The sequence below is a fragment of the Cherax quadricarinatus genome, chromosome 80 (genome assembly GCF_038502225.1).
Source record: "Cherax quadricarinatus isolate ZL_2023a chromosome 80, ASM3850222v1, whole genome shotgun sequence".
In the NCBI taxonomy this organism is placed as follows: Eukaryota; Metazoa; Arthropoda; class Malacostraca; order Decapoda; family Parastacidae; genus Cherax; species Cherax quadricarinatus.
Genome location: NC_091371.1, coordinates 17,455,503 through 17,471,611, shown reverse-complemented (window position 1 = coordinate 17,471,611; position 16,109 = coordinate 17,455,503). Strand labels below are relative to the sequence as shown.

Here is a 16,109-nt window from a genome sequence, read left to right as displayed (position 1 = left end):
ATATTGTCGGTAATTCTACCAACATTAATAGTAAGTTGTAGTGGTGGAGATGTGGAGATGGAGTGTAGGGGGTGTGGAGGTGTGGGGGTGTGGAGGTGTGGAGGTGTGGGGGTGTGGGGGGCTGGCTAGGTAAGTCAGCCACAAGCGACCACTAACACACATTACTAAACCTTCATTAGCAGCCTCCAGGTTGCTACTACACGAGCATCGGCTTCACCACTCCTACAACCCCTACACAGGGAATGTGCTGCAACCATATGTAATGTGTGTGTGTGTGTGTGTACTCACCTCACCTAGTTGTACGCACCTAGTGGAGGTTGCGGGGGTCGAGTCGCAGCTCCTGGCCCCTCCTCTTCACTGATCGCTACTAGGTCACTCTCCCTGAACCGTGAGCTTTATCATACCTCTGCTTAAAGCTATGTATGGATCCTGCCTCCACTACATCGCTTCCCAAACTATTCCACTTACTGACTACTCTGTGGCTGAAGAAATACTTCCTAACATCCCTGTGATTCATCTGTGTCTTCAACTTTCAACTGTGTCCCCTTGTTGTTGTGTCCCATCTCTGGAACATCCTGTCTTTGTCCACCTTGTCAATTCCTCTCAGTATTTTGTATGTCGTTATCATGTCCCCCCTATCTCTCCTGTCCTCCAGTGTCGTCAGGTTGATTTCCCTTAACCTCTCCTCGTAGGACATACCTTTTAGCTCTGGGACTAGTCTTGTTGCAAAGCTTTGCACTTTCTCTAGTTTCTTTACGTGCTTGGCTAGGTGTGGGTTCCAAACTGGTGCCGCATACTCCAATATGGGCCTAACGTACACAGTGTACAGGGTCCTGAACGATTCCTTATTAAGATGTCGGAATGCTGTTCTGAGGTTTGCTAGGCGCCCATATGCTGCAGCAGTTATTTGGTTGATGTGCGCTTCAGAAGATGTGCCTGGTGTTATACTCACCCCAAGATCTTTTTCCTTGAGTGAGGTTTGTAGTCTCTGGCCCCCCTAGACTGTACTCCGTCTGCGGTCTTCTTTGCCCTTCCCCAATTTTCATGACTTTGCACTTGGTGGGATTGAACACCAGGAGTCAATTGCCGGACCAGGTCTGTAGCCTGTCCAGATCCCTTTGTAGTTCTGCCTGGTCTTCGATCGAGTGAATTCTTCTCATCAACTTCACGTCATTTGCAAACAGGGACACCTCAGAGTCTATTCCTTCCGTCATGTCGTTCACAAATACCAAAAACAGCACTGGTCCTAGGACTGACCCCTGTGGGACCCCGCTGGTCACAGGTGCCCACTCTGACGCCTCGCCATGTACCGTGACTCGCTGCTGTCGTCCTGACAAGTGTTCCCTGATCCATTGTAGTACCTTCCCTGTTATCCCTGCTTGGTCCTCCAGTTTTTGCACTAATCTCTTGTGTAGAACTGTGTCAAACGCCTTCTTGCAGTCAGTGACACTGGTCTGTAGTTTAGTGCTTCATGTCTGTCTCCTTTTTTAAAGATTGGGACTACATTTGCTGTCTTCCATGCCTCAGGCAATCTCCCTGTTTCGATAGATGTATTGAATATTGTTGTTAGGGGTACATATAGCGCCTCTGCTCCCTCTCTCAGGACCCATGGGGAGATGTTATCTGGCCCCATTGCCTTTGAGGTATCTAGCTCACTCAGAAGCCTCTTCACTTCTTCCTCGGTTGTGTGCACTGTGTCCAGCACTTGGTAGTGTTGGTATAAACCTTGGTAATAAATACCGACAAGTTGGTTTAGAAAGACACGTAAGCAAACAGGAGAAGTGATCAAGGTCCCAGGACCGAAACGTTTTCTAATAAATATGTTATAGTGTTTGCTTACGCGTCTTTCTAAACCAACTTGGTAGTGTGCCCCACCTCTCCGTCTTTCTGGAGCCCCTTCTGTCTCCTCTGTGAACACTTCTTTGAATCTCTTGTTGAGTTCCTTACATACTTCACGGTCATTTCTTGTTGTCTCTCCTCCTTCATTCCTTAGCCTGATTACCTGGACCTTGACTGTTGTTTTCCTCCTGATGTGGCTGTATAACAGTTTCGGGTCAGATTTGGCTTTCGCTGCTATGTCGTTTTCATATTGTCTTTGGGCCTCCCTTCTTATCTGTGCATATTCGTTTCTGGCTCTACGACTGCTCTCCTTATTCTCCTGTATCCTTTGCCTTCTATATTTCTTCCATTCCCTAGCACACTTGGTTTTTGCCTCCCTGCACCTTTGGGTGAACCATGGGCTCATCCTGGCTTTTTCATTATTCCTGTTACCCTTGGGTACAAACCTCTCCTCAGCCTCCTTGCATATTGTTGCTACATATTCCATCATCTCATTAACTGGCTTCCCTGCCAGTTCTCTGTCCCACTGAACCCCGTTCAGGAAGTTCCTCATTCCCGTGTAGTCCCCTTTCTTGTAGTTTGGCTTCATTCGTCCTGGCCTTCCTGCTTCTCCCTCCACTTGTAGCTCTACTGTGTATTCGAAGCTTAAAACCACATGGTCGCTGGCCCCAAGGGGTCTTTCATATGTGATGTCCTCAATATCTGCACTACTCAAGGTGAATACTAAGTCCAGTCTTGCTGGTTCATCCTCTCCTCTCTCTCTTGTAGTGTCCGTTACGTGTTGGTACATGAAGTTTTCCAGTACCATCTCCATCATCTTAGCCCTCCATGTATCTTGACCCCCATGTAGCTCCAAGTTCTCCCAATCGATCTCCTTGTGGTTAAAGTCACCCATGATCAGGAGCTTTGCCCTGCATGCATGAGCTCTTCTGGCCACTGTCGGTATTTTATACCATCACTCTATTGCTCTCGTCGTACTCTTGCCTTGGCCTCCTGCTGTTCTGTGGTGGGTTATACATCACTGCTATTACCACCTTGGGACCTCCAGAGTGAAGCGTTCCCGCTATGTAATCACTTTCTTCTCCGCTGTCTCCTCTCTCCAGCTCATCAAAATTCCATTGGTTTTTGATCAACAATGCCACTCCTCCACCCCCCCCTGTTCCCTCTGTCTTTCCTCAGGATTTGGTATCCCGTTGGAAAGATGGCATCTGTTATCATACCTGTAAGCTTGGTTTCTGTGAGAGCTATGATGTCCAGTGATGCCTCTTTGACTCTTTCGTGCCACTCCTCCCACTTATTTGTTATTCCATCAGCGTTTGTGTACCATACCTTCAGTTTCCTCTCCAACACTGTGGTTTGTGGGGCCTGTGAGGGTGGGAGACCTGGTAGCATACTGTGGGATTCTATAGCTGGGTGTTGGGTGGAAGCTGTGGGTATGGATTGTAGTGTGTATTGGGATGGTGTGATAGGTTGTGGGGTTCTGAGGATAGTTGTGTGTGTGCTTGCCCTTGCTGCTCTGTTCTGCTCTGACTGACCTCTGCTGCTCTGTGTGTGTGTGTGTGTGTGTGTGTGCTTGCCCTTGCTGCTCTGTTCTGCTCTGACTGACCTCTGCTGCTGTGTGTGTGTGTGTGTGTGTGTGTGTGTGTGTGTGTGTGTGTGTGTGTGTGTGTGTGTGTGTGTGAAGACACAGACACAGACTGCACATAATGTAAACACTCACTTGAAAATACTGCTACTGACGCTGCTTTTAAGAAAATAAGAAAGAAGCACTACAGCAGGCCTACTGGTCTATGCTAGGCAGGTCCAACTCACACCCTCGTATGCACCTGTCTAATCTATTTTTAAAGCTGTTACTGCTGCTGTTTTTGTTGTTCTTGCTGCTCCTATTGCTACTACCATTACTACTACTACTATTATTACTGCTACTACTAATTATATTTCCACCACGACAATGCCTTGGGAGATTCATGGTAAAACATTAGTAAATTGTGTGTCTAATTAGTTCTTAAAACGTTGAACTGTGTTCGTGCTTAATACAGAGAGAGAGAGAGATAGAGATAGAGAAATAGAGAGAGAGAGAGAGAGAGAGAGAGAGAGAGAGAGAGAGAGAGAATGGGGAAGGGGGAGCAGAGGACTTTAAATTCCACACCCAGGCTCTGCTGAAGGCTGTGTATTTTTCTATTATTATTATTATTATTATTATTATTATTATTATTATTTATTATTATTATTATTATCATTATTATTATTTAGGCTTGGGTACAAAACAGTCTTTTTATAATCTTAAGAGCACATAGATGCTATGGGGACATTCAGAATTTTATGTAGATATAACCTTGAAAGCCTCAATAAAGTCACACAGTGTGACTTATACACAAATAACCTACACATGGACAGAGAAGCTTACCGCGACGTTTCGGTCCGACTTGGACCATTTATGTAGATAAATGGTATAAAATACCGACACAATGGAAAAATGAACACAAATGCAGTATAATGCCATCCTTTATTGACAACTTTTCGCCCACACAGTGGACTTTATCAAGTAATAAACAGATCTACCTGGCTGAACAGTACGTGAGTATTTATAGTGTGGGGAGTCAAGTGCAGAATGTTGGGTAGGATGTGTCTGAGACGGACCTGTAAACGACTAATATCGTTCCAGATCATGGAGCTGAACTCTTCTCCAGACTGAGGGACTCATTACCTAAATACTTTTTCTCCAAGGTTGATGGATAGATTATATCATCTTTATTTCATTACTACTGCTTCCTTTGTATTTTGACTGAAAAAGCCTACGGTGTAGGCGAATAAAGATACCCAACTGCTGCACATGTGTCTTGATGTTTAGCTGTACTTTTAGTGATATTTCTACCTCAGCGGCCATGTTACTTTCCCACCATCCACACAGTTCTGCACCAGTGGTTCCACTTCAGGTTACCACTGATGATGCTTGTGGATATTGTAGTGGTGCAGAGGTGCACCTCAACGATCGCATACTCTGACTAGCTTGGAAGTAAATAAACATACATACACACACACACACACACGCACGCACGCACACACACACACACACACACACACACACACACACACACACACACACACACACACACACCGTTGTACTGCTGTGAATTGATGTTTGACGTAGTCAAAATAACATTATCCACAGTTTGCCACACTTTTCCAGTTCGTAATATGCAGTGTGTGTGATGCAGTATATGATTAGTTAGTGGCTTTCTTTTGTGTCTACTTTCTACTAATTCATGTATAACTTATGTACACATTGTATGGCTCAAAGAAAAAAAATTATTATTGATATTGTTATTATATTAATATTATTATATTATATATTTTAAATTGGTGATTAGGTTTCACGAGGTTCAGTGATTGTTTACAATTTCAGCCATGGTGTGATGGTGGTAATATAAATATTTACCTGGGATAGATATGTTGTGATGGAGGCAAGAGTGTAACATTCACCTGTTGCTCACCTCATATAGTGGACCTACTACGCAGGTTCACCCGGTCCATAAACCCACCTGTTGCTCACCTCAGTCTCTGGACCTACTTCACAGCCTGGCCAGGACCATGCTCCCAACGTGTTGGCATTTGATCCCCACCTCGGTCACAGTTTGAACCTTAATAACATATAAACTTGGAGACTGAAAGTATTACTATCAGGCCAACTATTAGTGTGAGCAGAAGGTTAGAAAGAAGTAACCATAGACTCTTCTACCTTGAGTTGTGTAAAACTGCTGTAGCTTCTCAACCCAATGAACGATATTCCTATCGTCAGCTCATATTGTCACATGTTGATAAATTAGATACATGAACAACACTTGGGTATCTTTATTGTGGAAACGTTGCCTAACACAGAACAGACAGGTGAAGATCAGTAGGTGTTTGAGGTAATCAGTCCCTCAAACACCTGATCTTCACCATTCTTTGTACTGGACTGATGAAGCCACTGTTTGACGAAACGTTTCCACACTAAATATACCCAAGTGTTCCCCATGTGTCTAATTTATCAACTTGTCGGTTTTCTGAACCATTTATCCACAGTCTTACCACATCTCATTACTGTTTTTGTTGTAGAAAAAAATCAGCCTGTGTGGTGGGGCATGAGATGAGCACCATCTTGCCTGATGGATGTATTGTGTAAGCACAGTTAGGCCTTGCGCTAATCTTGTAAAATAGTATGTAGATAAAGGTAGCCGGTGTCTTCGCAATAAATTTACTAAAATAAGAATTATTGTCCTAAAATGTACTTAGAATATGTCCAGTACTTTCAAGACGGTACATTGACTGTATCTGCACTTCATAATATGTACGTGAAAGGTATACAATACCGACAAGATGAAAATTAAGACACATGTGCAACATCTAGGTACCTTTATTGTAGACGTTTCGCCATCCATTGGCTTTTACAATACAAATTGAAAGATATGAATGGAAGACAGTAGAACTATACAGTTCTATATTCTATATAGTTCTACTGTCTTCCATTCATGTCCTTGAATGTGTATAGATAAAGCCACTGTTTGGCGAAACGTCTGCAATTAAGATACCCAGATGTTGCAAATGTGTCTTAATATTCACTTTATAATATACACACTACTCTATGAATAACTAAAGTCTATTGAACACTTGTCAGTGTTCAATAATAACCCACACGTAGACAGATTATTATTATTATAATAAAAAAGAAGCGCTAAACCACAAGGGCTATACAGCGCTGCACATGTAGACAAACTCAGGCGATTAATTGATGTGTATATTTCGGCCCCCTTCTGGGATCCTCTTCAGCAGATCTGAAGAGATTAATGCTGGTAGAATTACCGACAATATGCTAAGTAAAAGGACGCAAGTGCAGCTAATGCGACATTGTATTGTGGCAACGTTTCACTCTCCACGAGCTTTGTCAAGCCGTTATGACTTCGCTCCTGGAGAGCGAAACGTTGCCACAATAAAATATCGCATTAGTTGCACTTGTGTCGTTTTACTTAACAGCTCTGAAGATGATCCCAGAAAAAGAGTCGAAATATACAGATCAGTTAATCTCCTGAGTTTGTCTTTATATGGGTTATTATTTAACACATTACCCATGTGTAAATGGGGTGGACTTTTATGTAATACAATAGTAACAAATTTTCTCTTGCCATAAAGATAGAGAGATGCCCTCTGAATGTCACATACAAGGCTATAAATTATTCCACACTGACAGGGTCAACAGGAAGGGTGGTGGAGTAGCGATGTATGTCAGAGACAATTTAAATTGTTGTGTTAGACAAGATATAAAATTAGAAGCGTCAGCCACTGAATCTGTTTGGTTACAGCTTCTCGAGGGCCGAGAAAAACTAATTTTGGGTGTGATTTACAGGACCCCAAATCTTGATAGGGAGTGCAGTAAACTTCTATGGGACGAAATTCGTAAGGCATCTACATACGAAAATGTTGTGCTAATGGGAGATTTCAACTATAGACAGATTGACTGGAGCAATTTGACAGGAAATTTAGAGTCAGGTGACTTGCTTGATACGATCCAGGATTGTTTTTTAAAACAGTTTGTGACAGAGCCAACTAGGGGAAATAACCTCCTTGACTTGGTTCTTTGCCAGTAGGGAAACACTAATTAATAATCTTGAGATTAATGATGAGCTTGGAGAAAGTGATCACAAATCACTCAGTTTTAATATATCATGGAATTCCCCTAATAATGGCAATCAAGTCTCCGTCCCTGACTTTCGCTTGGCTGATTTCATAGGAATGAAAAATTACTTAGGTGGGCTGAACTGGAATGACCTTACTAAGGGTCAGGTAGGTGGTGATGGTTGCCAATATGACGCTTTCCAGGGCATAGTTCTAGCTGCTCAGTCAAATTATGTTCCAAATAGGGAAATCAGATCAAATAAAAATGATCCTAAATGGATGAACAATAGATCAAAATATCTGATTGGTCAAAAGAGAGGCATATATAGGCAAATCAAAAGAGGAGAGGGGCATTTAAGAAATCGTTATATTCAGTTAAAGAGAGAAATAAAAAAAGGGAATTAGAAAAGCAAAAAGAGATTATGAGGTTAAAGTTGCAAGAGAATCGAAGACTAACCCAAAAGGATTCTTTCAGGTATACAGAAGTAAGATCAGGGACAAAATAGGCCTACTCAAAAGTTCCTCGGGTCAGCTCACTGACAGTGATAAGGAAATGTGTAGAATTTTTAACACATACTTCCTCTCAGTTTTTACACAGGAGGATAGCAGCGATATTCCAGAAATGATAAATTATGTAGAACAGGACGATAATAAACTGTGCACGATTAGGGTCACAAGTGACATGGTCCTTAGGCAAATAGATAAATTAAAGCCTAACAAATCCCCAGGCCCTGATGAACTGTATGCAAGGGTTCTAAAGGAATGTAAAGAGGAGCTTAGCAAACCTTTGGCTAATCTTTTCAACATATCACTACAAACTGGCATGGTGCCAGATAAGTGGAAAATGGCAAATGTGATACCTATTTTCAAAGCAGGTGACAGGTCCTTAGCTTTTAACTATAGACCAATAAGCCTAACCTCCATAGTGGGAAAATTTATGGAATCAATAATTGCTGAGGCAGTTCGTAGCCACCTTGAAAAGCATAAATTAATCAACGAATCTCAGCATGGTTTTACAAAGGGGCGTTCCTGCCTTACGAATTTATTAACTTTTTTCACTAAGGTATTTGAGGAGGTAGATCATGGTAATGAATATGATATTGTGTATATGGACTTCAGTAAGGCTTTCGACAGGGTCCCACATCAGAGACTATTGAGGAAAATTAAGGCACATGGAATAGGAGGAGAAATTTTTTCCTGGATAGAGGCATGGTTGACAAATAGGCAGCAGAGAGTTTGCATAAATGGGGAGAAATCAGAGTGGGGAAGCGTCACGAGCGGTGTTCCACAGGGGTCAGTGTTGGGCCCCCTGCTGTTCACAATCTACATAAACGATATAGATGAGGGCATAAAGAGCGACATCAGCAAGTTTGCCGATGACACCAAAATAGGCCGTCGAATTCATTCTGACGAGGACATTCGAGCACTCCAGGAAGATTTGAATAGACTGATGCAGTGGTCGGAGAAGTGGCAGATGCAGTTTAATATAGACAAATGCAAAGTTCTAAATGTTGGACAGGACAATAACCATGCCACATATAAACTAAATAATGTAAATCTTAATATTATGGATTGCGAAAAAGATTTAGGAGTTCTGGTTAGCAGTAATCTGAAACCAAGACAACAGTGCATAAGTGTTCGCAATAAAGCTTCATATCAAGAAGCATAAATAATAGGAGTCCTCAGGTTGTTCTTCAACTCTATACATCCTTGGTTAGGCCTCATTTAGATTATGCTGCACAGTTTTGGTCACCGTATTACAGAATGGATATAAATGCTCTAGAAAATGTACAAAGGAGGATGACAAAGTTGATCCCATGTATCAGAAACCTTCCCTATGAGGATAGACTAAGGGCCCTGAATCTGCACTCTCTAGAAAGACGTAGAATTAGGGGGGATATGATTGAGGTGTTTAAATGGAAGACAGGAATAAATAAAGGGGATGTAAATAGTGTGCTGAAAATATCTAGCCTAGACAGGACTCGCAGCAATGGTTTTAAGTTGGAAAAATTCAGATTCAGGAAGGATATAGGAAAGTACTGGTTTGGTAATAGAGTTGTGGATGAGTGGAACAAACTCCCAAGTACTGTTATAGAGGCCAGAACGTTGTGTAGCTTTAAAAATAAGTTGGATAAATACAAGAGTAGATGTGGGTGGGTGTGCTACCAGGTCGGTTGCCGTGTTCCTCCCTTAAGTCAATGTGACCTGACCTGACTAGGTTGGGTGCATTGACTTAAGCCGGTAGGAGACTTGGACTTGCCTCGCATGGGCCAGTAGGCCTTCTGCAGTGTTCCTTCGTTCTTGTGTATAAAAGTGAGAAAATTAACACCAGTGACTCCCCGTAGAATAGTGAATAATGGCATTTTGTTCGTCAGGAGAAATGGGAAAACTTTCTTGATCCTGGTGTAAGTCATACCAAAGGCACAGCCGGGTGGGCTGGAGGTAACTGGGGAAGAGCTTACTTCCCCTGTACACATTCCGCGCCGTTTTTTGCTGTTTTTTTTCGATGTGGCGGAAAGCCTGGGTTGTATGATGCGATCGAGGCTTCTCTCCATTACTGTTCCATCCCGTGAAAGAAATGAATGTTACATCCAAAGATTTTTTAGTTTATTGTAAGTTAAAATGGAACAATAAGACAGTTCGATTTAACTAAGACCATGAAATCTTAAATATATATTGCATTATATAGATAATAGTAATTTACGCTCGCTGTTCATGAAGAACATTATATTTAACAAGTTAGCTGACTTAATATTGTGGTTTAGTTGTGAATTGTCCGGCCACGGTATTGTGACATTTTATTCTTCTATTCTTATAAGTATTTTTGAGGTGTTTTGTAGGGAGTAACAAGTAATGAAACAATGTAACAATGAAATGTTTACGCTTCTCTGCTGTAGTCACACAGCGGGTCATCATATCATGACCCGTGTCAGGGGATTTCCCTGACAAATACAGTGAGATTATTGTAGGGGTCAGTCCCTGAGTCTGAGGGACTGACTACCTCAAATACTATTGCTCCAAAGTTGTTAGACTGAATACATCTTAATTTTACTACCACGTCTGCTATCTCCGTATTTGACTGAAGTAGCCTGCTGTGTATGCGAAACATTTCAACAATAAATATACATAAGGAAGGAGGAACACTACAGAAGGTCTGTTGACCCATAGTGGGCATGTCTTAATCAGCGACATAAACCCTCCTCAGGGAAATCCCCTGACGCGGGTTATGCTATGATAACTTTTGTGAACATTAAAATGGTATTTTATACCATTTTCAAGAGAGGGGTGGGTTTATGTTGCTGGTGCCACCTGTGGCGCACGTGAGTTGTCAGGCAAGCTTTCCTGAGCAACACCACCCAGGTCTGCCATCCTCCTGCTTCAGTACGCTCCATACTGTTGACAAGAGGAGATATACGCTCCTGCTCTACAACCCCTCAGTTATCGTTTCTTTTGTTTCAGTCCTGTGAAACGTTTGATGATATTTTTATAGCCTACGCTATTGTATGTAGTAAGTGGTTGAAATATAAGTAAAGGCGTTTCACGAACTCTGATGCTTACATCAGCCAGTAAACAAAACCTCACACGTGAGTCGTGACAGAAAATTCTTGAATTGTGTAGAGCGGCGGCGCCTAGTGGAACAGCGGTGAGGCTCAGCCTCCAGCTGTTGTCCCTCACACTACCACTACTCGTTGGACAACAAAACATAAGAGTGTAAACATACTTGCAGAGTGTAGGTTGTGTGTTCATCACTGGCCTCTACCAACACTTGCTTCCTCAACACTCATCACCTGACCGGTAAGTTGTAACCATCGTTCCTGCTGATGAGCAAGACATGTGCAGCACTTAGCCAACTTTATTGTTGAAACGTTTCGCCTACATAGGCTTCTTTAGTTGATATAAATGGCTTAAAAAACCGACACGCTGAAGAATGGGACACGTGCAGTACTTCATTGTGTCCACACTGTAGTGTCTTGGTTATTCTTCAATCGAATACAGGCGAATATAACACGAGACAGCAGAAATAATTTTAAGGTGATCAGTCCCACATCTCTCATAAGAACATGAGAAGGAACACTGCACCAGTCCTACTGACTCATGCTCGTACTGAACACTAAAGGGTTTGCCTCTCATGTTCGTGAACGACTCTTGATCCCAGGAACTGACGCTACCCTCCTCTTTCTTAGACTGAACAGTATTACGACACATTCCACGGGCGCTGTATGACCCTTGCGGGTTTAGAGCTGAGGCCTAGCAGCCCATGATTATGGTAGGCTGATCCTGCTCGCACAGCCATTCTCACCCGTATTTTTTAAGGCTATTCTAATAATATTACTGTTACTTTAATTGGGGAAGTGCTAAACCCGTAGGCGTCATACAGCGCCGTGGGAGTGGGAGGCATTCAGGTTCGATCCAACTACTACTACTACTGTTACTACTTCTATTACTGACCTCACCTCCGCCTGCTTCACCTCACCTCACTACAGTATATAAGCCACGTCTACGGCCCTATGCTGTACATTCTACAAGATTGATGGACTGAACACATCGACTCCAGGCTGAGGGACTGATTACCTCAAACTCCTCCTCTCCTTACGCCTTTCTACTTTGTATCGGACTGATGAAGCCACTGTGTGGCGAAACGTTTCCTGAATAAAGATTCCCATATGCTGCATAAGTGTCTCAATCTTCAACTTGTCGGTTTTTCAAACCATTCATCACTTCTATTACTACTACTCTTACTATTGCATCAATGTTGGTAGAATTACCGACAATATGTAAAGTAAAAGGACACAAGTGCAACTAATGTGACATTTTATTGTGGCAACGTTTCGCTCTCCATGAGCTTTATCAAGCTCTTGGAGAGTGAAACGTTGCCATAATAAAATATCACAATAGTTGCACTTGTGTCTTTTTGCTTTACATACTACTACTATTACTGCTACTACTTCTATTACTATTACTACTACTACTACTACTTACTGCTACTACTTCTATTATTACTACTACTACTACTTCTATTATTATTACTACTACTACTTCTATTACTACTACTACTACTACTACTTCTATTACTACTACTACTACTACTACTTCTATTACTACTACTTACTGCTACTACTACTATTATTATTATTAGTTTACGCAAAGAAATATAACTAACTCTCTGTAGGTGGAGTGTGATGTGGCGTGTCTAACACTGACTTGGGTTACATAATGAACATAAGAAAGGAGGCACACTGCAGGAGGCCTGTTGGCCCATACTAGGCAGGTCCTTTACAATTCATCCCACTAACAAAACATTTGCCCAACCCAATTTTCAATGCCACCCAAGAAATAAGCTCTGATGTGAAAGTCCCACTCAAATCCAACCCCTCCCACTCATGTACTTATCCAACCTAAATTTGAAACTACCCAAAGTCCCAGCCTCAATAACCCAACTAGGTAGACTGTTCCACTCATCAACTACCCTATTTCCAAACCAATACTTTCCTATGTCCTTTCTAAATCTAAACTTATCTAATTTAAATCCATTACTGCGGGTTCTCTCTTGGAGAGACATCCTCAAGACCTTATTAATATCCCCTTTATTAATACCTATCTTCCACTTATACACTTCGATCAGGTCTCCCCTCATTCTTCGTCTAACAAGTGAATGTAACTTAAGAGTCTTCAATCTTTCTTCATAAGGAAGATTTCTAATGCTATGTATTAATTTAGTCATCCTACGCTGAATGTTTTCTAACGAATTTATGTCCATTCTGTAATATGGAGACCAGAACTGAGCTGCATAATCTAGGTGAGGCCTTACTAATGATGTATAAAGCTGCAGTATGACCTCTGGACTTCTGTTGCTTACACTTCTTGATATAAATCCCAGTAATCTATTTGCCTTATTACGTACGCTTAGGCATTGCTGTCTTGGTTTAAGGTTGCTGCTCACCATAACCCCCAAGTCCTTTTCGCAATCTGTATGGCTAAGTTCTACATCATTTAACTTATAAGTACTAGGGTTATGGGCACTCCCGAGCTTCAGAACCTTGCATTTATCTACATTGAACTGCATCTGCCACTTTTCTGACCAAGAATAGAGTTTGTTTAAATCCTCCTGAAGTTCCATAACATCTACGTTTGAATCAATTATCCTACCTATCTTTGTGTCATCGGCGAATTTGCTCATATCACTAGTAATTCCCTCATCAAGATCATTGATATATATTATAAACAACAACGGGCCCAAGACTGATCCCTGTGGAACGCCACTTGTTACAGATCCCCACTCGGATTTAACCCCATTTATGGACACTCTCTGCTTCCTGTCAGTGAGCCATGACTCGATCCACGAGAGCACTTTTCCCCCAATGCCATGAGCTGCCACTTTCTTTAACAGTCTATGGTGCGGAACTCTATCAAAAGCCTTACTAAAATCTAAGTAAATAATATCAAATTCTTTATCGTGGTCAACAGCCTCAAAAGCTTTACTGAAGAAAGTTAATAAATTAGTTAGACAAGACCGGCCTCTTGTGAATCCATGCTGAGTATCATTAATCAAGCTATGCTTATCGAGATGGCTTCTTATAATCTCAGCTATAATTGACTCTAGTAATTTGCCTACAATTGAGGTCAGGCTTATTGGGCGGTAATTTGACGGTAACGACTTGTCCCCTGTTTTAAAAATAGGAATTACATTAGCCATCTTCCACATATCAGACACTACACCTGTTTGAAGAGATAAATTAAAAATATTAGTTAATGGTTCACAGAGTTCCATTTTGCATTCCTTAAGAACCCTTGAAAAAACCTCATCAGGACCCGGCGACTTATTTTGCTTCAGTCTGTCTATCTGCTTCACAACCATTTCACTAGTGACTGTGATGTTACATAATTTATCCTCTTCTAGCCCACTATAAAAATTAATTACTGGAATATTGTTAGTGTCTTCCTGTGTAAAAACTGAGAGAAAATAATTATTAAAAATCGAGCACATTTCATTCTCTTTGTCAGTAAGGTGCCCATAGTTATTTTTAAGGGGACCTATCTTATCTCTAACTTTTGTTCTATAGACCTGGAAAAAACTTTTTGGGTTAGTTTTAGAATCCCTAGCAACTTTAATTTCATAGTCCCTTTTAGCTTTTCTTATCCCCTTTTTAATGTCCCTCTTAATGTCAATATACTGATTCATAAGATGACCCTCACCTCTTTTGATACGCCTATAAATTCCTTTCTTATGCCCTAGTAGATATTTGAGCCTATTATTCATCCATTTTGGGTCATTTCTATTTGATCTAATTTCTTTATATGGGATAAACGTTCTTTGAGCAGCATGTATAGTGTTCAGAAAACTGTCATATTGATAGCTCACTTCGTTACCCCAGTCAACAGATGATAAGTGTTCTCTAAGCCCATCGTAATCTGCTAAGCGAAAATCTGGGACTGTTACTGAGTTATCGCTACTATCGTACTTCCATTCAATGCTAAATGTAATTGATTTGTGGTCGCTAGCACCCAGTTCCTCTGAAATTTCTAAATTATTAACAAGGGATTCATTGTTTGCCATAACTAAGTCAAGCAGGTTATTTCCCCTTGTAGGTTCTGTCACAAACTGCTTCAAAAAACAATCCTGAACTACTTCTAAGAAGTCGTATGATTCTAAATTCCCAGTCAAGAAATTCCAATCAATATGACTAAAGTTAAAGTCTCCTAGAATTACTACATTATCGTGCCTTGTGGCCTTAACAATTTCCTCCCATAGTAGTCTCCCTTGGTCCCTATCTAAGTTTGGGGGACGGTATATCACTCCTAAAATCAGTTTTTCATGCCCCTCTGAAAATTCTATCCAAACAGACTCTGTATGTGTTACTTCAGACTTAATACCCGTTTTTATGCAACAGTTCAAGCGATCTCGGACATACAATGCCACCCCACCCCCCTTCCCGATACTTCTATCTACTTGGAACAATTTAAAACCCTGAATATGACATTCCGCAGGCATGTCCCGACTTTTTGAATTAAACCACGTCTCAGTTAAGGCAAATACATCAATGTTACCTGCACTAGCAACTAATCTCAACTCGTCCATCTTATTCCTAGCACTACGGCAATTAGCATAATAAACATTGAAAGACTCTCCTTTCTCTTTACCCTTCCTGCTCATTTCTGTTTTTCTACTAAACCTATTACTGTCCTTATCACCCAAAGTCCCTGGCTTTTCAATATCTACCTCGTTCTGCTTATTACTAGTTCCCCTAGAACTCGTAATATTACTACACTGGGACTTCACTGTTTTCCTGCCAAAACCCATACCACTAACTATTCCTAGTTTAAAGTCCTAACTGCTCCCTCCACTGCAGTTGCCAGTGCTACCACCCCAGACCTAGATAAGTGAACCCCATCCCTGGCATACATGTCATTTCTGCCATAGAAGAGGTCCCAGTTGTCAATGAATGTTACCGCATTTTCCTTACAGTATTTGTCCAGCCAGCAATTGACACCAATTGCCCTGGACAACCATTCATTTCCAACTCCTCTCCTTGGCAAAATACCACATATGACAGGGTTCCCACCCTTACTCCTAATTATTTCTATTGCTGACCTATACCTGCTAATCAGGTCTTCACTCC

General features: G+C 41.5%; 1 protein-coding gene across 3 annotated transcripts in view; it reads left to right on the top strand.

Annotated features, from left to right (window-relative positions):
• The first annotated feature begins 10,872 nt into the window (after positions 1-10,872).
• Ae2 (Anion exchanger 2) overlaps positions 10,873-16,109 on the top strand; it is a 434,313-nt gene continuing 429,076 nt past the window's right edge. For all 3 annotated transcript variants that reach the window (XM_070102192.1, XM_070102191.1, XM_070102193.1), the window contains exon 1: positions 10,873-11,286. The gene's annotated coding sequence lies outside the window, so the exon portion shown is untranslated. The remainder of the gene's footprint in view (positions 11,287-16,109) is intronic.